A 22749-nucleotide genomic window follows, 5' to 3' on the forward strand; every position below is an offset into this window, starting at 1 on the left:
AGCTGCAGCAGCAGGTAAGAAATGTAGTGATGATGAACTCTCTGCTCAGGGGAACTTATCCATGTAAGGGAGAAACTGCATTAGAAAATAAATACACAGCTAGTGTCCTCCATTTTAGTCTCTGCTTTGGCAGCTAAAATGGATCAAGATGATGATGAGAGTGGGGCCTAAGCAGAAGAGAATAAATTAAGATCTGTGCTAAATATCCTTCTTGGGATTAAGAAAAAAAGCAAAAACAAAAACTTGAAAAAAATTGCAAGGTGGCAGAAAATGAGATATGAGAGAGGTAGTGTATGGTACTCACCTGACTAGACTGGATTGCATTAACTACAGAGTTAAGAAAGAAGGCAATTCAGCAGACCTCGGTTCTGCTGTGGGTCTGTTGTAGCTTTGCTGAACCTAATAGTGGGTCAGTATCTTTAAGAAATAGGAGAGGCTCAGGCAAATATGTGTGACTTAGATAGGCATGTAAATCAGGTTCAAAGTATAAAAAGAGGGGAGTAAGAAAATAACAGCAGAAGGTATAAATGTAGATGAAAGCAAGTGTGCGAGATTTGTGTCATGAATTTCTAGGGAGTAAAAAAGGCTGGAGGACAGCCAAATGCTGTGTTACTGAGGTTTTGGAAGGCTTTAGGCCTAAACAATTCACCAAAGGAGTGGAAGAAGGGTGGGTGAGTTCCATTGTGCCCACAGCTAAAGAGTACAGTGACTTACTAGGGTGAAAACTACTCTAACAGTGACCCTAACAAGTGGCCACTGTTGCCTACAAAAGATGAGGACTATACAGGATGATTCAAAGGAAACAATCTATTGAAGATTTAGTAGTGCTCTGCTACTGTGTAAAATGTGAGGCTCTAGCCAGGCGTTGGTGGCGCATGCCTTTAATCCCAGCACTCGGGAGGCAGAGACAGGCGGATCTCTGTGAGTTCCAGGCCAGCCTGGTCTTCAGAGCAAGCGCCAGGATAGGCTCCAAAGCTACACAGAGAAACCCTGTCTCGAAACCCCCCCCCCCAAAAAAAAGAAAATGAGGCTCTAATACAAGTTGGGGCCAGGTTGCCTTGGTTCCTGACAGTCCCTAGGAATATCAGGTCAACACCACCCATAGATGGATATGAAGATAGAACGGTACACTTTATGAGAACTAAGATGGGCAGTATCTCTCCAGAACACACTGTGCATTTCTCCTGAGATCTTTTTGCAGCCAGTGTGGCTAATGGAGTGGAAATGTGGTGGCTGCAAAGCTGTCCCAGATTGTTAGGCCTGGAAAGCCCAACACAGACAGAACAAGCCTGAAATCACTGCACCTTGCCACTCCCAACTTCCCCTTTGCTCAAGGGGTGGGGAAATGTGACCCATGCCCCAGGATGAGGAGGTGGAACAATCCATAGAGAATGATTGTAGATCAGAGACCTAAAGTGCTTCCTATCCAACAATGCCCAATTGATACAAACACAGGATCTTTTTGTGTTGTATTGGATCTTAGATACTGTATCTCCTTTGGTGCTGAATCCCAACACTAATTGGCACATGCCTACAACAGACTATGGCGGTCCTTCAGAGATCCTACCTACACTCTATTAAAAGGTCTTAATTATATAATGCTAACTTGAGTACCTTCCAGATTTAGAACAGCATTTGAAAATACAAACAGAACTAAGGGCACAAGGATGGAAAAATATTTGCATAAGGTACAGAGGCCAGGCAATCTTGAGAGGTTTTTTGTTTGTTTGTTTGGTTGGTTGGTTTGGTTTTTCGAGACAGGGTTTCTCTGTATTGCTTTGGAGCCTATCCTAGAACTCAATGTGTAGACCAGGCTGGAACTCACAGAGATCCGCCGGCCTCTGCCTCTTGAGTGCTGAGATTAAAGGTGTGCACCACCACCGATGGTTGGATAAGACATAAATGACAGCGCTGACAAAATGGTGGAGAAAAAGCCCCACAAACAGCCTGTGCCTATGTAAGCAAAAACATTAGTTAAGGAATCTAAATGAAAAAAAAAAAGCCACCACAGGACTACTAATAATACCAACACCATGGGCAGGTTACCTCTCTATGATGTATAATGCCATCTATTGATCTATTGCCAGTGATATTGGTTGTGTGTCATACTGGATGTTAAGACCCTACAATTCAAGACAGCACGTTCTGGATCAGAATTTGGAGTGAGCTCTCTCCTTGCTGGCTAGCATTGTTAGTACCAAAAACCATTATGAAGGTTGGGGCTGGGAATTATTGTCTATATACTATTTAAGTATGGTCACAAAAGTGTTAATACCATATGCATGACAATAAAGATGTACCCACTTATAAAAGAGCGATGATTTTTCTGAGGTAGAAACACTTTCTGATAGGATGTAAGACTTAGCTCCAGAAAGAGGGAGTAAACTTTAAATCTGATACTGTAAAACAAACATCTCTGGCTAAGGAAGTCATAGACCCTAATGAGAAAGCTATATACATGATACACCTTTCAAATTCTTCCCGTCAAAGTTCTTTTCAACGTTTACATTTATGCCCATAAACTATTGCTGTTGTCAACCGTGCTTGGCTCAGTAAGCTTCTTTTTGCTTTGGACAGCAGCTACAGAAGAGACTCATAAACAGTCCAAGTACTGAGAACAAAGAGGCCTAATGCTCACCTCTAAATGGGAGAAAATAATCATACATCTGTATGACCCTCTCCCTATTTACCCTCACACAAGGCTCAGAAAACACTGTGGAAGAGAGGGCTAAAAGTGTACCAGACTGTGGAAGAGTTGGAGTGTGGAACTCTGTGCTCTGGGCATGACACAGCTGTGTCATCTTGAAATCAGAGCATGAAACCTACACAACACTGGGACCACTGATAGTCCCTCATGGAAAGAGAGGCTCCTGAGGTGCACATGGCCACTCCACTGTTAAGAATACACAACACTTAACAATAGGTGAGAGAAAAGACACTGTTCTTTAAAGGTGTACCTGCCCATGCTCTTATAAGCAACCCTAATTAAATTTGCTAGTTCACCAAGCTCGACTTGGATGGAATCAATTCTCTGGTCTATCCCTGTCCTCTTTACTATTTTACTAGAGTAAATTAGTTTTCCCAGAAAGTCATATGACAATATTTAATAACCTAATTATATAAAATTTTTTAAAGGACACACTAATATGAAGGTAAAATTAGCATAAAGGTAGAGCTGGTTATGGTGACTCATGTCTGCAATCTTAGCATTTTTTTGTGAGGCAGAGACAGGCTTTAGCAAGTTCAGTGCCAGCCTAAGCTACATGGGACCCTATCACAAACAATGAAGAAATATATAACGCTGGAACTGAAGAGATGGTTTAGTGGTTAAGAGCATACACTGCTCTTGCACAGGATCTGAGTTCTATTTCCAGCACTTTCGTCAAGTGGCTCACAACTACCTGAAACTCCAACTCTAGTCAATTTGCCACCCTCTCTGGCCTTCATGGGTACCTGCACTCACATGCACCTACACACATGCATGCGTGCACCGAAAATACACAGAGAGACAGACAGACAGACAGACAGACAGACAGACATAATTGAAAATAAAACTGTAAAAAGAAAAAAGTATAAAGCTAAGTAAGTGTATATGAATCAATATATTAACATTCAGTTAATTTCTCAAAGGAACTAGTATCTCCTCCTATGAAACCTTTCTGAGTGGAGCTGGGGAGTCAGCTCAATTGGTAAAGCCCTTGATAAAGGGTAAGGATCTGAGTTCAAATCCCCAACCCAAACATAAGCAGCTGACCAGAGGTCTGTACCATAATCTTAAGACTGGGGGAGCACAAGCATTTAGATAACTAAATTAATGTCTATCAATTGTAGGTATAACAATTTTTTTAAAGCAGAAAAGAACATGAAAGAAAAAACCAACTAAGAATTTCAGAAGATCATAACTTGAGAAATGAACAACTTGGGAAGAAAGGCTAACCAAATACTTGTCATACGACAAATTCAAACTCAAATAACCCAAAGGAAATTTCAATATATATATATATATATATATATATATATATATATATATATGGAATGGCATGGCTCTTTTCTAACAAAGAATGAAGATACACCACAATAGCATGTCAAAGGCAGAGGGGTACAGAGAGACCCTTCAATCCTGCACCAGTTTCTAGCCAGCAGGCCCCAGCATAAAGAGTTCCCAACTTTAATACAAATGAAACTAACACAGTAACATGTCAAGTAAACTGTTTAAAAACAAAAGTTTCAGAAAAGCCTTTCTGTTCCACAGTTCAAAGCAACTATCGCTTATCAGAAAAAAATCACCAGTAAATTCTTCACTTTTAAGTACAGAAAACAAACACTAAATTTACGGCCTAATGTTTCAAATAACAACAACAACAACAACAAAAAGTCATTTATAAACAATTTCAAACTCAAATTTACCTTAACATAGACGTTTAAGTACCCCAAATCTCTTACGATCCTTCCAAACAAGGTATAACATCCACTTTGGAATATACTGAAAATAGCCCTGGTTACAATTTAAAGACCCATGAATTTTCTCTCCTGATTATTAACACCCTATTACTCAAAGTATTCAAGAACTCGTTACTCTCTGTTTTTTTAAAGTGTCATGAGAAAATAATTTTTCATTACACTAATGAGGTGTACCTTCAACTTCAAAATTCTGAACTAACGTCGGCAGTCAATGGCTCTGACCAGGAAGGTGATGGGGAAAGGCAGAAGCAGGTGCACCCGCGGCTCTAGTAACCAGAGAACACAGAAGGCGGGGTCTGGAAAGCGGTTATGGGGCGGGAGAGGTAGGGGCACCCAGAAAGCCCGCTTCTTCTAGCGCCAAAACACGATCCGTCAACCCACAGTTTACACAACACATATCTCATAACAGCCATGGGGGTTCGCTTTGCTTTGTTTTTCTTTGGGGGGGTAATAAGGTGAGCTGCGCAGGGATGAAAAGTTCGTTCTAGCAGGCACCCCACAGGGGCCTGTAACATCTAGTCCCTAAGAGCAGTTTCTGCAGAGCAAGCAACGCTGTGTGAATCCCACCCGACCTCTCGGTGCCCCCTATTCTAGATACCAGAAAATGGATCTGCGGGAAGGGATGGAGAAGGGGCAGCAGGAGGGGCGCGGAGAAGGGTTATTAAATTAACCTTCTCTTAGCGAGAAGCCACTAGCTGGAGTCAGAAACGCTTTCTGCTCCAAGAAAACAAGCTGGGGGACAGCAGGAACTGCGCGGATCCCGGCCGCAGACGCTCTCCACCCAGGATTCGGGCCGCGGGGGGCCCCCGCAGAATGGAATTTGGCGGGTGGGGTGGGACCGAGGGTGGTCACTAGGCCTCAGGCCGCCAAGGCCTGCTTCTTTGAGAACTCATCACCCCAACTACAGCCCAGGTGCCCTGCACCCTGAAAAGGGCACGGCGTGAGGGGGTCCTCGGGTCTATACAAGAGCCGAGGCAACCAGACTGTGCAGGCGCCGGCGTGTCCCCAAGACGCTCAGCAGAGACGGTGTCAGTCAGTGCTGAGAGGACCCATGTCAGCCTAGGGGGCGAGAATCGCGCGGCTCCGGACCCCAGAGCCCTAAGGGCAGGCGTGGCCCCAGGCTCGGCCCAGCTCGACCCGGGCCTGGCACCACCCTGTCCTCCGGCCCGCGGTTGCCAAGGGCCGCAGATGCGCAGGCATTACCTGTAAACGAAGCCGCCCCTCCTGCCAAGGGCGGCGTGGCGGTCTGCCCCCTCAGGAGCCTCCCCCAGCAGCGGTTCTCCCTCGAAGACCGCGGCAGGGAGGCCCACAAGTTCCCTGACTGCCCAGAGCCCAATGGCCGCCTTCTCTACATTAGCTACCAAGCGCCAACCGCCGCAGCCACCGCCATCTTAGGACCTCATTGTGGTGGGAGAAGAGGGGCGGGGGAACTGCAGAGGGGGGCAACGCTCGGCGAGACGTGCGCCGTCTCCTCGGCAACGGCCGCGCGGGGGCGAGAACTCGCCGGGGCTGGAGCCGCAGTGCGAACCCAGGGCGCTCAGGGCCGGGGTCACGTGACGCTCGGGAGCCTGTGGTGTCACTGACGGCCCTCTAGTCCGGAACGGATTTACGCAAACGAACAACCTGAAACTACATATCCCAGAATGCCAACTCACCCGGGTAGCCGAAGGATACAGAACTACAAGTCCCAGCATGCCGTGCGCCTCCCCAGATGGGGTCTCAGTATTAAGGCTCGTGGCCTGTTTTGGAGCTTATTGAGTGCTTTAGTTCATTGGGAGAGCTGGCTTTCTGATTTTGCATGGAGGCGTGAGCTCCAGATGGAGACAGAAGGACTGGGAAAGCTTTGGATCGCTCTTGTACTCCATTCATACCCACAATTGTGTCACGAAAGAGACTGTCGGGTCTTTACAATCTAACCCCTAATTTTAATGAGATTAAACACACAGGAATTAAAGTTTGGCCCTCCTGAGTCATTTGGGATTAGTCCGTGGAAGACTCACAAATATTTTCAAAGGTCATCGCCTCTCCGAAGGCTGTGCCGCTTCTTGGTTGGTAGAAACAGGTGGTTCTAAGCAGAATTTAATCTTTCGCGAAGTTTTCTCTGAACCTGGGCCTCGAACTCACAGAGATCCTCCTGAGTCTGCCTCCCGAGTGCTGGGATTAAAGGCGTGCGCCACCAACGCCCAGCCGAATTCTTTTTTAATTTATATTCATGTTAACAGCTGTATTAAGGTTAGTAAGTGGACAAATAATGGCGTTAAAACAGCACAAAAATTCAATAAGCTTGCAAACTTTTACTATGAAAGGCTCCAAAGTTAACATACCTGTCAATTTTAGTTCCGTACAAGGATGTTTTAAAAGAATTTGTAATTACAGGATGGGTTTTTTAAATTTAAGATATGTAACTGGGAAAGAATAGGCTTCTGGGTTTTCACAATAAAATTTTTCCCTCAATTACCAACAAATTGTTTACAAAACTGAATAGTACAGCTATCTCTCTCAGAGCATGGTTCATAATAATAAACCTCTCCACCACATTTCACTACTTTGTCCAGGTTCACGGTCAATGTAATGATCCTCGTGTATTCATTTTACTTCATTTTTGAGGCAATGCCTCATGTATCCCAGGCTGGCCTCTCTCTGATTTCAGATCAGATCCTTCTACCTCTGGAATTCTGGGTGGGCATGACTGGAAATTCATACATCCTGGGCAAACATTCTATCAGCTGAGCTACATAGCCAGTCTGGTAGTGGATATTGAACCCAGGTTTCTTCGACATGCTAGCCAAGCACTACTCTACCACTGACCTATATCTTTAGGCTTCTTTTTGCTTTTCATTTGGATCTGGATCTCCCTAAGCTGCCTACACTGGACTTGAACTTGGACCCTGTGGGCTTCTTTTCTTTCTCTTTTTTTTTTTTAAGAGAATATGAAATTGGGAGAAGTGGAGGGTGGATCTTGGAAGACCTAGGGGGAGGAGTAGAGATATTTATGAATGTGATCAAAATAGATTACATGAAACTTGCAAAAAATTAATAATGCTATATAAATATATATATTGTCTTTTCTTCTTTTTTAATTATCATTAACTATATATTTAAAAACTTTGCTCCAACTAAAATACTAATATCACCAATTTTTGTAGAGAAAGAGAAAAAAAAAGCTGAGAAACTGTAACGTTATTTTGACTTCCAAAAACTTAGCTCATATCGATAAAGTTATACCTTAAGAAAATGAATCAGTTTGGTATTAGTAGTATCTGACTATGCCAAATAAATGTTATAGGCTGAGAAAATGCTCTAGTAATTCAGGGCTATGTTATCTCAAAAATAATGGTATCTCTAAGATTTCTATGTAGGATGAAATAAGGTGAAGCCATCTGTAAAAATGAAAGGGTAGGGGACTAGGTGGGGGGACTGAGCTATACTTGGAAACTGAATTTCAATTTTCAGAATTTAGGAGGGAAAAATGAACATGTTTGTTGAAATATTCAGGAGTATAAATGGCTGATGTGGGATGAAATGGATTATGCCATGAATACACAGTACATTCGGAACAAACAATGACCAACACAAAAACCAGACTGGTGGAAGCAGAGATTCATGTTAGTGAGGCATGGCGAAGGCTGGAGAAGGTAAGGCTGGGTCCAAAGTGTAGAAAGCCTTCACTACCCATCTGAAGAAGTTGGACTTCGTTCTTCAGGCCATGTGAAACTACTGGAGACTTTGGAAGAGGTTTTATTTGGTTGTTTCTGAAGTTCTGACGAGAGAACCTAGGGCTTTGCACATGCCCCCAGATCTTGTCTTTCTTTCCTTTTCTCTTTTCCTTCTCCTTCTTTTGACAGACTGGCCCTGAACTTATGGTTGCCCTGTTCCCACCCTTTGATTGTGGGGGAATTACAGGCATTGTCTTTCAGACTGAACATGAAATCAGACACCAGAAGGGTGGTACTCATAACAATTTGTGTTTATATTGTTTGTATTTTAAAATTTACTTTGCTTGTTTACTAACAACAGATTATTCTATAAGTGAAACTTTGCCCTTTACAGTCTACATAGTCTCAGTTCCTTGCAGATTTCATTTTTTTAGTACTCCTTGATTTACTTTTATTTTTGTTATTAAAAGAAGGTGTGAGGGTTGGGGGGGATAGAGAGATGGCTCTATGGTTAAGAGCAGTGGTTGTTCTTTCAGAGGTCCTGAGTTCAATTCCTAGCACCACATGGCAGCTCACAACTGTCTGGCACCAAAGGATCTGGCACCCTCACACAGATATGCATGCAGGCAAAACATCAACACACATAAGCTAAATAAATAAATAACTTAAAAAAGAGAAAAAAAAAAACCAAAAACAATTTTCTGCAATACCTAGTTTAACCTGAAGGTGGTAATAGAATGTAAAGGAAAAAAAATCAACGATTTCATGTGCCTACAAAATCACTCCTCTTTACAAACATAAACACTATCCGGAACTGGTAATTATCATTATTTCACTTTCCACATATTATTATGTATATTTGTGAATAAATATTGTTTCATTTTTTAATTTAAAAATTTGATATAAATGGTATCATACTGAATATATTCTTATTTGACAGGCTTTGTTTATTCAACATTATCTCTCTGAGATTTATCCATGTTGATACGTGTAAATGCAAAGCCTAAGTAGAATGTAAAAGAAATTTTGAAATGTACTTAAAAACTACAACTTGTTGGGTGGTGGTGGCACACACCTTTAATCCCAGCACTCCCCAAAGTTGCCCTCTAACCTGCACACATACACACACATTCCAAACAAACAAACACAAAATCAATCCCAGCACTCAGGAGGCAGGGGCAGGTAGATCTCTGTGAGTTCGAGACCAGCCTGGTCTACAAGAGCTAGTTCCAGGACAGCCTCCAAAGCCACAGAAAAACCCTGTCTTGAAACCCCCCCCCAAAAAAAAAACCAAGCAAATGAATAAAACCTACAACTCATTTTAAATTAGCTTAGTGGATAACTTGATGAAAGAAGATATTGGTCATGCTATGCAAGATACTGATGACCTGTGACCTGGTTCTTAGGCTTTTGTGCAGGTCATACACTGTTACTTCTCTGCTTTAATCTAGCTGCAAGTTTCTTAATCATATTGACATATTGGACTTAATGATTCTTAAGGTTGGCTTTTGATTTTGTGTTTGGTTTCGGGGGACATTCGAGGCAGGGTTTCTCTGTGGCTTTGGAGGCTGTCCTGGAACTCAGAGAGATCCACTGCGCCATCTCTCCAGCCCTTTATCTACATTCTTACACAAGGCTTATTAACTCATCTCTGTACTGCCCATCCTGCTTCCTCTGCATCTGGCTGGCAACTTCGCCTTTCTTTTTCCCAGGGGCCTCTCTCGCTCTGGAAGTCCCACTTGACCTCTTTCTGCATAGTTATTGGCCACTCATCTCTTTATTAAACTAATCAGAAGGCACCTTGGCAAAGACACATCTTCACAGTGTAAACAAATAAATACTCTGCAACAAACCATGTTGTATATTCATCTAGTAGCTGGCACTTTATTTGAAAGATATGCCAAATCTAAAAATCTTATTTATTCAGGCAAAGATACTTTTCTAGACTAAATTTCAGATTTTTAAAAACCAAACTACTCTCTTACAACTATGGCAGAGTCCTTATTTCATGTAGTTTTGTTTTCAACAACAAGGTCTTAACGATAAAAACAGAGGACTTACTTTCATATCCTTAACACTTTTTTTTAGGAAACAAACTATCAGCCCTATTCTCATACTTTGTAACCTTCTCATCATTATCATATTAAATTAAATTAAATAATTAAAGTTTTATTTTTAATTAAATTTTAGTTTAAAATCTACATTTAGTTATAACACATATTTTCATGCTGTACAGATGGTTAGAGACTAGGAAAGAATTTACTTTCAGTGTCGTCTTTTGTTTACTGTCACTTGTGTCCCTTTAGTTTGATCCTAAGAAGTGAAAATTCCACATACTTCAGACCTGACCAGTGTTGCAACGGGTAAGTAGAAGGCATATAACCCCTTACCCCAAGAATACATACAAAGAAAATATAAGAAATGTATGGTAGTTACAGCTCTGCAGAAGTAAAGCTAGGGAAAAGTTGGCAAAATGAAAACATGGCTGGAATTATTAGAATCACAAGGATTATTTTTGAGAGGAATGGATACAATAAGTCAGTAACACAAACTGGTATAAACATTAGTATTCTATTTTGAGAAGAGCAGTCAGATATTTTTGAGTTTGGTGATGAAGAATCTGAACCAGGCAGTAATGAGAGATGCCGTAAGTAACCTGATAGAAGGGAAACAGAGAAGGGTTCAGGAGTCTTGAAACATTAATTATACATGTAGATCAGATCTAATTAGCCAGTATAATCACATAATTGATTTAATTAGATATGTTAACAGAGTTTTATTTTTTTACCACAGGAGATAAATAAGAAAATCATAATTAATATAATTTTCTCTGTGCAAAGACTAGACCTGTGTTTCTCAGCTAGGAGTGATATCTCTGCTCTAGGAGACACTTGGTAATTAGTCAGAAAAACTTTTGCTTTCCATCACTGGGAAGGTAGTTGTTCTACATACCTTGTGAGTAGAGGCCAAGTAGTATTGCTATATATTCTGCAATATATGGAATAGTTACTCCCACCCTTAAAACAAAACAAACAACTAGGGAAACAACAAGCAGAACTCTAAAAGATCCAGATCAGTGTAAGGAGTTGACAAGCTTTCTAGAAAGGCCAGGCACTAAATATTTCTGGCATTGTGAGCCATACCAAACTCTATGATGATGGAATGAAACCATCCACAGATAATATGTAGATGGCTATGCATGGCTAGGTCCCAATAAAACTTTATGAACAATGAAATCTAGGTTTTAATAACGCTTTTACAAGTCTCCAATTATTAATCTTTTGGTTTTGCCAACCATGTAAAAATGTAAAACAGGTATTAGGGTCTATTCTAGCCTTATGGTTGATTCAGGATCATGGACGATTGTGGTAGATGAGATATGTGTTTGCTAGACATTGTTATTGAACCAAGCAATTTTCAATTTAGCCAGATACATTTGTCTTTCTCTTTTCCTCAAATTTTCTGAATGCATTAAAGGGGATACAGATTGAGGAGACATTCTGGCATACAGCAATTCGCCCACCAGCCAAAATTATTAAAAGATCAGGGGGATAGATCTGATATCTAGATTGACACTCACATACAGGTTACTAGGCTAATTGGATGGACTTTTATCTCCTGGAGATTTGAACTTTACATGGAAAATTACAGAGGCTAAATTTCCACTGAAATTCAACCATTTTTAATGTGCTGCATGCTAATGCTTATAAAGTCCAAGAACTCTTTTTTGAGCCATTCTTAAGTGCTGCATTTTTGCTTGTCTGTGTCAGTCTTTAATTGGATCTGTTATTTGTCTAGTGTCTCTCCAATAAATCCAACATATTTTTACTCCAGATGTCAAGATGATGCCTGTTATCTTATAACAAAAACAAAACAGTCTAAGTGGACTGGGCCTCAATATTTCAGAGTCTTTCATTGCTGATGGCAGGCACAAATTGTATTCTAGAATTTTGAATTATGAGGGTTATAGAATTTCCCCTTAATTCCTCTACAGAGGAAGTAAGAAAAAACAAAACAAAGAACAACAAAAACCCAACTCAAAACACTTTAATTTTAGAGGAATCTCTCCCTTTGTGTATACTCTTGGTCTTTCACATGTGCAGCAGGTAGCCTTGGTTTCTCAGAGAGTTCTAGTTATTGGTAAAGCCATTCAAGTGTAAACATAACCTTTTGAAATGAGAACATCATTTTGTTTTTGAAACAGAGTCTCAACTGTGTATCCCTACCTAGCTTCTTTGGAATTCACTGTGTAGACCACGCTGGCCTTGAACCCACAGAGATCCACCTACTTTTGCTGCCTGAATGCTGGGATTAAAGGTGTGCACCACCATGCCCAGCCACAAATTTATATTTTAAAAAAGCAGACATATCATTATTGAGTAGAATGAAAACATAAGTCGCATTTTCTCTCTTATCCTCTTTGTTTCTACATTGTTCCATGCATGCCTTTGCCTCTCTCTGCCTCTCTCTGCTTCTGTCTCTCTGTCACACACATACACATATACACATACATAGACATTTTTTAAAAAAAAATATAGATGACCATAAGACAGTGGCTTTCACCTGAGGGCTGACCCTCAGGGGCCCACTTGGCAGCATCTGGGTTTATTTTTGGCACAATAGCAGCCAGGATGTGGGAGCCAGGAGCACTGTTAAACATCCTACCATGCACAAGACAACCACCATGGACTGATGACAAAGAATGGTTTAAACCCAAAATATCAATAATACAAGGTTAAGACTCCTTAATGGGCAATTAATGTAGACATAGAGTAGGTTCAGACCAGTTTTGGCTTGTTTAATTTTGTGCTTTTAGCACATTTGCTGACATGTGGTAAGTGTGAAAGTATTTGATAAACCTGTGTATTATTATTATTTTTAATTATATAAGACATTTTAAATATGGTTTTACTTACCATGTGCTCTTGTTTTCTTTTTCTCCCCACAGATTTTTTTTTTTACACAGAACAGATGAATTTCTTTTCCAAGTGTTAAGTGTAAGAAAAAAATCTGTTTTTGATTACAATTGAACCTTATTCAGTGGAAAAAAATAATGGCATATGATCTTATGAGGAGAAAAATGGTGCTGTGCAAAAGCATAAAATATACACAAATATATCCCAAAGCCCTTTATACATAGTAAGAAAAACAAATATTTTCCTTGATTAAAGCTTGTTTATGAAAAGACTTTTACATTTTTTTTCTGTCTAGATAACTAATATGTTCTCGGTTGCATAATCAGCAGTTAAACAGAAGATTCAAAAAAGTGAGAAACTACAGTAGCATGTAATCATTTCATTGTATCTTAACTAGAACACTGGAGAGGACACAGACTTTATGGAATGTGAAGTTAAGCGTTTCTTGGAAACCTGACAAGTGTTTATCAAACATTATGTTTTTACATTTTTTTCTACAAGCCTACAGGGAGAATCAGGCAGAATTTTCTTTTCATTTTTCTTTTTTCCTTTTCTTTTTTTGAGACAGGCACTCTGACAGACCTGAATCTTAAACTGATTACCCAGCAAGCATCAAGGACCCACCTGTTCCTGCCCTTCCAGTGCTAGGATTACAATAACAGGTCACCATGCTCTTTTTTTTTAATGTGCCACTATGTCTGCTTTTTTGTTTTGTTTATTGTTTTTGTTTGTTTAATACCTGATCTAGGGATCATACTCTGGTGCTTCATGCTTGTCAGACAAGCACTTTGGGGACTAAATCATCTCTCCAGTCCTGAACCCACTCTTTTTTTTCCCCCAAGACAGGGTTTCTCTATATAGCTTTGTAGACCAGGCTGGCCTTGAATTCACGGAGATCTGCCTGCCTCTGCCTCCCAAGTGCTTGGGATTAAAGATATGTGCTACCACCACCCGGCTGAACCCATTCTTTATCATGCACGTTTTCATTTTTGTTTTTTCTGATCATGTCTTATTCCTTCCTTCCTGGGAGCTGTAAATGAAAAAGCTTTGCAGATCAAATTCTCTTATTCATAAGAAAAGAAGGGAAAAGGGTTAGCAGTGTCTGAATGAAAAGGGCAGAAACTACAGCTGAGTGAGGAAAGAGTATTGATTGAATGATGATTGATTGATTGATTGACCGATCGATCTGCTGCCTCCATAGTGTTGGGATTAAAGACTGTACACCATGCACAGCTGAGGAAGGAGTCTTAAAGTTGAACTACACATAGTATTCCCCCAGTCCTTCTATTTTCTGCCTTGACTATCGTGTGTGTGTGTGTGTGTGTGTGTGTGTGTGTGTGTGTGTGTGTGTGTTTTGAACTCTCTTCTGCAAGGCATTCGTAATCTTTTTTGTTTTGTTTTTCAAGACAGGGTTTCTCTGTGTAGCTCTGGCTGTCCTGGAACTTGCTCTGTAGACCAGGCTGGACTCAAACTCAGACATTTTTTACCTGACTCTGCCTCCCAAGTGCTGGGATTAAAGGCCTGCACCACCATGCCTAGCTACCACCTATAATCTTTTAACTCATGTATCATTTGTGTTTTCTTTGGTACTGCCAATTTATGTCTTTTTGTTTCATTATTTCATTATTTATACACATATAAAAGTGTATAGTTGATATCTCATATTTACTAGGAGGGTTTGATGACAATTTAATATTAGGGGAAGAACCGTATCTCTTTTAAGGAGAAAACTTTTCTGGTTTTTGGTGGGTGGCCTTTTTAATAAGCCCTTATTATATGAATGTAAAGTCCAGATTATTTTCTGAAATGGAAACCTTGTGGAAATAAAAATCAGTATTCCTCTGTATAAGTCTGTAAGTGTTTTTTTCTTTGGGCTGATAATGATGCTACTAGTTTTTTTTTTCCTTTTCTTTTCTTTCTCTCCCCCCCCCCCCCCCGACTGGATTTCTCTATATTGCTTTTGAGGTTGCCCTGGAACTCCCTCTATAGACCAGGCTGGCCTTGAACTCACAGAGATCTGCCTGCCTCTGCCTCCCGAGTGCTGGGATTAAAGGCATGCACCACCAACATCCGGCACTAGTTTTTATTCTTATCTTTGCTGGGGAGCTAGAAAATTTGTCCGTTTTTTATATGGCAAGAGAGGAGGTAAGGCTAAAGCATGTTCACAAACACCTCATTCATGGGAGACTTGATCCCTTGTAACCTCAGCACTTGGGAAGTAAAGCAGGAGGATCATGGGAGTTAGGGGTTGGGGGTTGGGGTTGGGGGTAAGGGGGTGGGGAGGGATTCAGGCCATCTCAGGCTTCATGAGACCTTTTCTCAAAAGGAAACAAAACATCCCCCAGATGCACCAGCAGCACATTCAAGGGGTCAGGGAATGAGCTCCCAGAGTGACCCAGAGCAGAACAGAAAACTAGGCTTTCAGACAACAATGTAGGGATTTTGCTTGGGGATTATAACAGCTCTATCATTGCCTGCATAGAGCACCAGGGAGCAGTGGAAAGATTCATCTATTGGATTCTGTATCCAATCTTGGATTTAACCTTGATGACTTACACATTAAAACTTGTCATTGGGGTCTGGAGACATGGCTCAGAGGTTAAGAGCACTGGTTGCTCTTCCAGAGTTCCTGAGTTCAATTCCCAGCAACCACATGGTGGTTCACAACCATCCATAATGAGATCTGGTGCCCTCTTCTGGCATGCAGGCATACAAGCAGAAAGAACAGTGTATAATAAATAAATAAATAAATAAATAAATAAATCTTAAAAAAATTGTCGTTGCTGTTGGTTATCTATGAAGATATATATATATATATATATATCAAGAAAATCCTCCAGAAAATCATATTATAGGCAACCCTGTGGAGCATTTTCTTATTTAATGATTGATAGAGGAGGGCCCCTCCTATTATAGGTAGTGCCACTCCTGAGCAGGTGGTCCTGGGTTCTACTGGAAAGCAGGCTGAGCAAGTCAGTAAGCTGCATTCCTGCATGGCTTCTGCATCAGCTTCTGTCTCCAGGCTCCTTCCCAGTTTGAGTTCCTGTCCTAACTTCCTTCAATGACGAACAGTAATGTGAAAGTATAAGCCAAATTGACCCTTCCCTCCCAACTTGCTTTTGGTAATCACTGCAAATAGTAACCCTAACTAAGACAGTAAGGTAGGTTTTTTGTTGTTTTGTAAATAGTAACAAACAATAAATAGGAAACAAAAGTAGATCTTATGTTTGATTTGGTTCGATCACTTAATTTTATAGATGAGAAGACTGATGTTCAAAGAGATGAAATGACTCGCTGAAGTGAGCAATGATGGATCTTCTAAAACAATGGAGATATCAGTCTTTAGTAAAATGAAGCAATGATCCCTTAACTGTACAGCTCATATTCACAGGAGCTGAGATGAAACCAGTCTCTGTATCCATCAACAAATGAGCTAATAGGCATCACACACACACACACACACACACACACACACACACACACACACACACACACACACTTTATTCAATAGTAAAGAAGAATAAAATTATTAAAATTATTCGAGTTGCAGGAAAATGGAGAGAGCTGGAGTCCCTCATCTTAAATAAAACATAGAAGAAGGGAGAATGAATAGATCCATTGTGTATCAAAAGCACTACAGAAATTCAACTTTCAATAATGGGTTTGGATCAAGGCCTCTCATTGGATCCTACAATCAGTATTCTCTGCTTTTTCCTCATACCAGTGATGATGTTTGTTATTTCTACCCAGCTCTGCTGTCTGAAGCCTCTGCTTACATCCATACTGTGTGAAATAGAAACTTAACTGACATTTGCTATAGCTACCAATTAATAAAGACCTGATGCTTTTCAAAAGGTTTAAAAAGACCTATATACACCACATGGTATGTGTTGAAGACGACTTTGAAGGAAGGAGGAACAAGAGAGCTTGGGGGGGCACACACAAAGAAAAATGTTGCATTTCCCCCCTTACGTGCAGACTCTAGCTTTGGCTACACACACATGATATGAAAGCAGAAGAGGGGTTCTTTGGGAGGAAGAATGGGGCCATCAGGAAAAGGAGGGGGAGTAAGTGAAGGTAATGGGTGGTGAATATGAGCAAAATACAATGAAAATATTAGTGAAATCCATTATTTGCTATGCTAAGAAAAGTCAGTAGAATTTTAAAAAGAGAACCAACCTTTTCCTGGGAAAATACACTAACAGATAGATCAGTTACCTGGGTCTACTTGGTATAGGGCTGAGAGCTATCACTGCTGTAGTTTGAGTCAGCAGGAGAAGAACGACTGAAATTAAACCCTCACACTGGGATTTGCTCAAATATCACATACCAGGCAGGCATCCAATCCAGTAGGCACAATGCAGGGTCCAGCAGGTTCGGATGACAGTACCCTGTGTCTGATGTGTAAAATGAAGAGTTCTCTGGGTGAGGTATTTCCAAAAGAGAAGAAAAGTATTTGCCACTGCTTAGCTGACTCATCCCAGAGGCAGAAAATCATAATCTTGAAGGGCCTGTACTTTCTGCTCAGTGAAAATGTTCTTAGACCAGAGAAAAACAGTGAATAGGGCCATTTCTTTTTTTAAAAAAAAAAGCCCTCACCAGGTGGTAGTAACACATGCCTTTAATCCCAGCCCCCAGGAGGTAGAGACAGGCTTTCTCACAGAGGGAGTTCCAGGACAGTCTCCAAAGCTATAGAGAAACCCTGTCTCGAAAAACAACAAAAAACAAACAAAAAGAAAGAAAGCCCTCAAGATTATCCAATGTCCTTTGCTCTCCAAGGCTTCTTGTTTGGTTTTTAATTCGGAGCCACAGCCCACAGTGAGTAGGTTTTCTAGGTAAAATACATCAACGTGTTAAAAGGCAATTCTCTTTTTTCTATATTAATACATTAGCATTCCTATTTCCTATAGTGCTTGAGAAAGAAAGTATTAAGTCACATAGTCCAGAGGCTCTCTAAGGGAGCCCACATAAATCTGCTTCTATGAAATGTGAATCTTCATGACCTCACAGTTCAGTGAAGCTTGTCTTAAAACCTACGCACTGGGAGCGGGGCATAGTGGTGCATGCCTTTAATCCCAGCCCTTGAGAGGCAGAGATGGGTGGATTTCTGTGAGTTCGAGGCCAGCCTAGTCTACATAATGAGTTCCAGGATATCAAGAGCTCCATAGTGAGACCTCTGTCTTGAAACAAACAATAATAACAATCAAACCATGCATTGGCAGGGCTATAGGTGCTCATCTGATGAGAGCACTGACTGATCTTCCAGAAGGCCCAGGTTTGATTCCCAGCACCTGTATGGTAGCTCACAACATTCTGCAAGTCAAGTCTCGAGGGATTCAAAACCTTCTTCTGGCCTCTATGGACAATAGTCACACACATGGTGCACAAGCATACATTCAGACAAAACACCCACACATAACATAACCCATTAGGTATTGGGACTGAAGAAACAGCTCCATTGGTAGAAAGCTTATCTGGCATGCATTAGTGTGGTATTGAAAAATCCCAGCACCCTGGGAAGTGGAATGGAGGCAGGAGTATCTGGAGTTCCGGGCCAGCCTGAGATACATGAGATCCTATCAATAAACAAATACTCATGCCTTACGTAGGCATCCCAACCTTTCTGTTTCTGGTCCATTGCCTCAACACTGGACCATCCTGCTCCTTGTCTTAAAATTTTTTCTTACACTTCTTTCATTTTCTCAGGTCTAATTCTCATTTCCAAGGTTTTATACAATCACATGATTTTGACAGTTTTATTTTTATTTTTATTTTTTTTGAGCAGTGGAGTAGATCTAAGGTCTTGTGCTGTGCTAGATAAGTGCTTTATAACCTTGATAACTGAGCTGTAGCACTAGCTTCCTCCCTCCCTCCCTCCCTCCCTTCCTCCCTCCCTCCCTCCTTCCCTCCCTCCTTTCTCCCTCCTCCCTCCTTTCCTCCCTCCTCCTCCCTCCTCCCTCCTTCCTCCCTCCTTCCCTCCTTTCCTTCCTCCCTCCCTCCCTTCCTCCCTCCCCATTCTCCTCTTTCCACTCTCCCTGATTCCCTCCTTCCAATATATGCCTAGGCCAGCCTTGAGCCTGAAATCTTCCTGCCTCAGCCTCTTGAGCGCTGATAATACAGGCTTTGTGCTGCCACAGTCACTGTTTCTTATCTTTCTTTATGACCATTCTTCTACTATGTTCTGCTCGTGCCCCTCTCCCCCTAATTGTCTGGCAGAACTCCTAAAAACTGCAGTTTGGGGTATGTCTTCACAGGACATTGATCCTAAATTTTGTTCTTACTGTCTGGTTATTTTTTCCTGGGTTTCTTTCTGGACAATGATCTGAACTAAGTCCTTGACTGACAGTGTAACTATCTCTTACGGTAAGGGTCATGAATTCAGAGCCATATTGCCTTTGAGTTCTGGCTCCTCTTGCTAGCTATGCCAGCTTGGGCAAATCACTTCAACTTCTGTGCCTTATGTCCTCACTTGTGAAACAGAGACAGTTGACAGACCAGTAGGATGTTGAGGCTGAGTGAATGTAGTTACTGCTGTGGCAAGGGGCACACAGCTCCCTGGTAAAAACAGGTTCTGAGTATGTGCTCGTCCATAGGTTTAATCCTCAGCATCACCAAAAGGCAAAGAAAAAAAGTTCTTACTATATTTGGCACTTAGAAAATGTCTCGAGTGTGATAGTTGTTGCTATTGCTACTATTGTGCCCTCCTGTGAGCATGCTGTGACTTCAGATCCGAGCAATTATTTTGAATGGGAAGAAAGCAATCCAGATACAAGGAAGAAAAATAAGTTCAAAATATCACACTTCACCATGTTGTTTAAAATTCCATGTTTTCCTTTTGATGTCAGCAGCTTAAATTCTCTACCATTTCAAATGTTATAATTCCACTTCTCCTGCACAGGTAGATCACTTCAGTCTAAATGACATTTTTTTCCAAGTCATCAGGACTAACTTTTCTACAATATCGTCCAAAATTTCAAAGTAAATCATAAGAAAGTGTTTAACCGGAAGGTCAAATACAGGTAATGCTTTCACTCAGTAAATAACAAAGGACAGGAGGAAAACAATGTACACTTTACCGGAATCTGAGTTAAGAAATCGGGACAACAGAACAAACAGCAAACAACTACTTGGGTTACATCAAAGTGAAAAGAGAAGCGATGACCTGGGTTTCCAGTCTGAAACTGTTACACAACATGATTAGTGGAACTGGAAAGTTACCTATTACATGTTAGCAACTGCTCCAGAGGCTTTGAAAACAAAAAGAACAGTGTGCTGAGAGTACAGCTGATGCTTACAGGTAAGTGTCTCAATTTCACACATCAGAGATGCTTTTGTCAGTGGATAGCCCCGTGTCCATGAACATAAGGGCAGCATTAATGGAACTTTAGTGGTTTAGCAGAAAGAAAGAAAGAAAGAAAGAAAGAAAGAAAGAAAGAAAGAAAGAAAGAAAGAAAGAGAGAAAGAAAGAAGGAAGGAAGGAAGGAAGGAAGGAAGGAAGGAAGGAAGGAAGGAAGGAAGGAAGGAAGGAAGGAAGGGAAGAAGTGAAATTGGGAAGGGAACATGCTGTCAAGGACATGGGGGAACTCAGAGGAAATTGGAGATGGATATCATGTTTTCATGTCTGAGGTTGTCAAGAATAAATAAAAACAATAAGATCAAATAAACTGGCCATTTCAACTTGGCTATTATAAACTGGGGATGATGATATTTTATACCTAAGAAAAATGTGACCTCTATCCCTGTCTTAGCTGAAATTATACTTTAGCTCCCCCTTTTGCAGGTGGCAGTTTATTAATTTTAACATCTATAAGGCAGTTTCAGATGCACTTTGACTTTAGAATAGTTAAAGTACAAAATTATTTGGATGAAGACAACTATAAAAGGCTGAAATGAAGATATGAAATCCAATAAAATTGCATGTAAGAGTATTGGGGTTTGCCCTTGATTTATTTTCTTGTATTCCTTCCAGTTAAACTGATTTCCTCATGTTGTTTCTGGATTAGAGCCAGAATCAACTTTGCCTGTTTCTAATCAAATAATGGAGAAGGATTTAGAGATTCTGACTTCAGTTAGAAGTTCCTGGGAGGCTGTGTCTGGACTGAGCCTAGCTGAGGGCCGATTCATCTTGACTTGAGGTAAGTTATCTACACTCTTGACTGCACTGTAGTAATGCTGACTTTTTTCATGAGAATGAATGACAGTGGTCATTACTGAAAAAATAACTATGGGCCTTTGAGAGATATTGGAGTGATTGACAATAAGGCAGATCTGCACTTTGGAGGAGAGATTTCAAATTTAAGTAGCTTCCAGTCATTTTATATTTTGAGTGAGTTGGATGGCAGTTCAAAGTAAAACTTTCTATTTCAACCTACAAAAGAAAAACCAGAACAGACCACATTGTGATCTGGGTTTCCCAAATGCTTTTTCTTTGCTTCAGCTATTCAGAGATCAAATGTGTTTATATTTTTTAAGCTTTTTTAAAAATATAAATTCTTAATATAAATAACAAGGATATAGTTCTATTCCATTTTCAGAAAATGATGACAACTCTGGAAAAAGCAGGATAGCAAGGGTATCTCAGGCTGTGCCTAGGGGTAAAATTTTAACTGTCTATATCAAGGTTGTAGCTCATGTGTGACTGCTAACTTAGGGAGGCAGAGGCAGGTGGATCTCTGTGAGTTCAAGGCCAGCCTGGTCTACAGATTGAGTTCCAGGACAGCCTCTAAAGCAATACAGAGAAATCCTGTCTTGAAACTCCCACTCCTCCCCCCCCAAAAAAAAGAAAAGAAAAGAAAACACATTGCTGCTGGGCAGTGGTGACACATACATTTATTTATTTATTTATTTATTTATTTATTTATTTATTTATTTTGGTTTTTTGAGACAGGATTTCCCTGTGGCTTTGGAGGCTGTCCTGGAACTCAATCTGTAGACAAACAAACAAAAATCCCACATTGCTTTAAATAACTTTTCCCTTCTTTTAAATTTATTCTTTTTAATTTCATTGAAAGTACCCTCCCTGTACTCCTCCAGGTTGCTCCCACCTCCCTTCCCATCTGGATCCACTCCCTCTCCATCCTTCATTAGAAAACAAACAGCCTTCTAAGGATAGGTATAGTATGATAAAACAAAAACGAACACATTGGAGTTGGACAAGACAAACAGAAGGAAAAGGTTCCAAGAGAAGGCACAGGAAACAGAGACCCAGTTCTTTGCACACCCAGGAATCCCATAAAAACACTAAACTGGAGGCTATAATATATATGCTAAGGACCTGGTGTGGCCCCATGCAGGCCTTGTGCATGCTGTCTCAGTTTGTGAGCTCATACATGCTTTGATAGCATTAACTTTAAAAGACACTCCTTCCTTGGTGAACTCCTTGCCCTCTGGCTCTTACAGTCTTTCTGCTTCCTCTTCTTCAGGGTTCCCTGAGCTCTGAGGGGACAGATTTGTTGAAGGCATCCCATTTAGGGCTGAGTATTCCAAGGTTTTTCACTCTCTGCATACTGACTGACTGTGGGTCTCTACATCTGTTCCCATCTACTGCAGAAGGAAACTTCCTGATGATGGTTGAGCAAGGCACTGATCCGATTCACTGGCTGGAGTCCCTTCTTTTAACTTTATTTTACCTTCTATCCCCTCATACTGGCCCATTCAAACATAGCAGTTTAAAATCTTTATAGGTTATTAACATAATTTGTTTTACGGTTCTATTT

The 22749-nt window shown here is 40.8% G+C and overlaps 1 protein-coding gene across 18 annotated transcripts in view; it reads right to left on the bottom strand.

Annotated features, from left to right (window-relative positions):
- Positions 1–5992, bottom strand: part of Pcm1 (pericentriolar material 1) — an 85471-nt gene extending 79479 nt beyond the window's left edge. For 6 of the 18 annotated variants that reach the window (XM_027391176.2, XM_027391178.2, XM_027391177.2 and 3 more), the window contains exon 1: positions 5665–5992. The gene's annotated coding sequence lies outside the window, so the exon portion shown is untranslated. The remainder of the gene's footprint in view (positions 1–5664) is intronic. The other 12 variants (XM_027391184.2, XM_027391183.2, XM_027391182.2 and 9 more) reach the window with 3 other exon arrangements.
- Positions 5993–22749: the final 16757 nt, after the last annotated feature.

Source organism: Cricetulus griseus, assembly GCF_003668045.3.
Source record: "Cricetulus griseus strain 17A/GY chromosome 1 unlocalized genomic scaffold, alternate assembly CriGri-PICRH-1.0 chr1_1, whole genome shotgun sequence".
Classification (NCBI taxonomy): domain Eukaryota; kingdom Metazoa; phylum Chordata; class Mammalia; order Rodentia; family Cricetidae; genus Cricetulus; species Cricetulus griseus.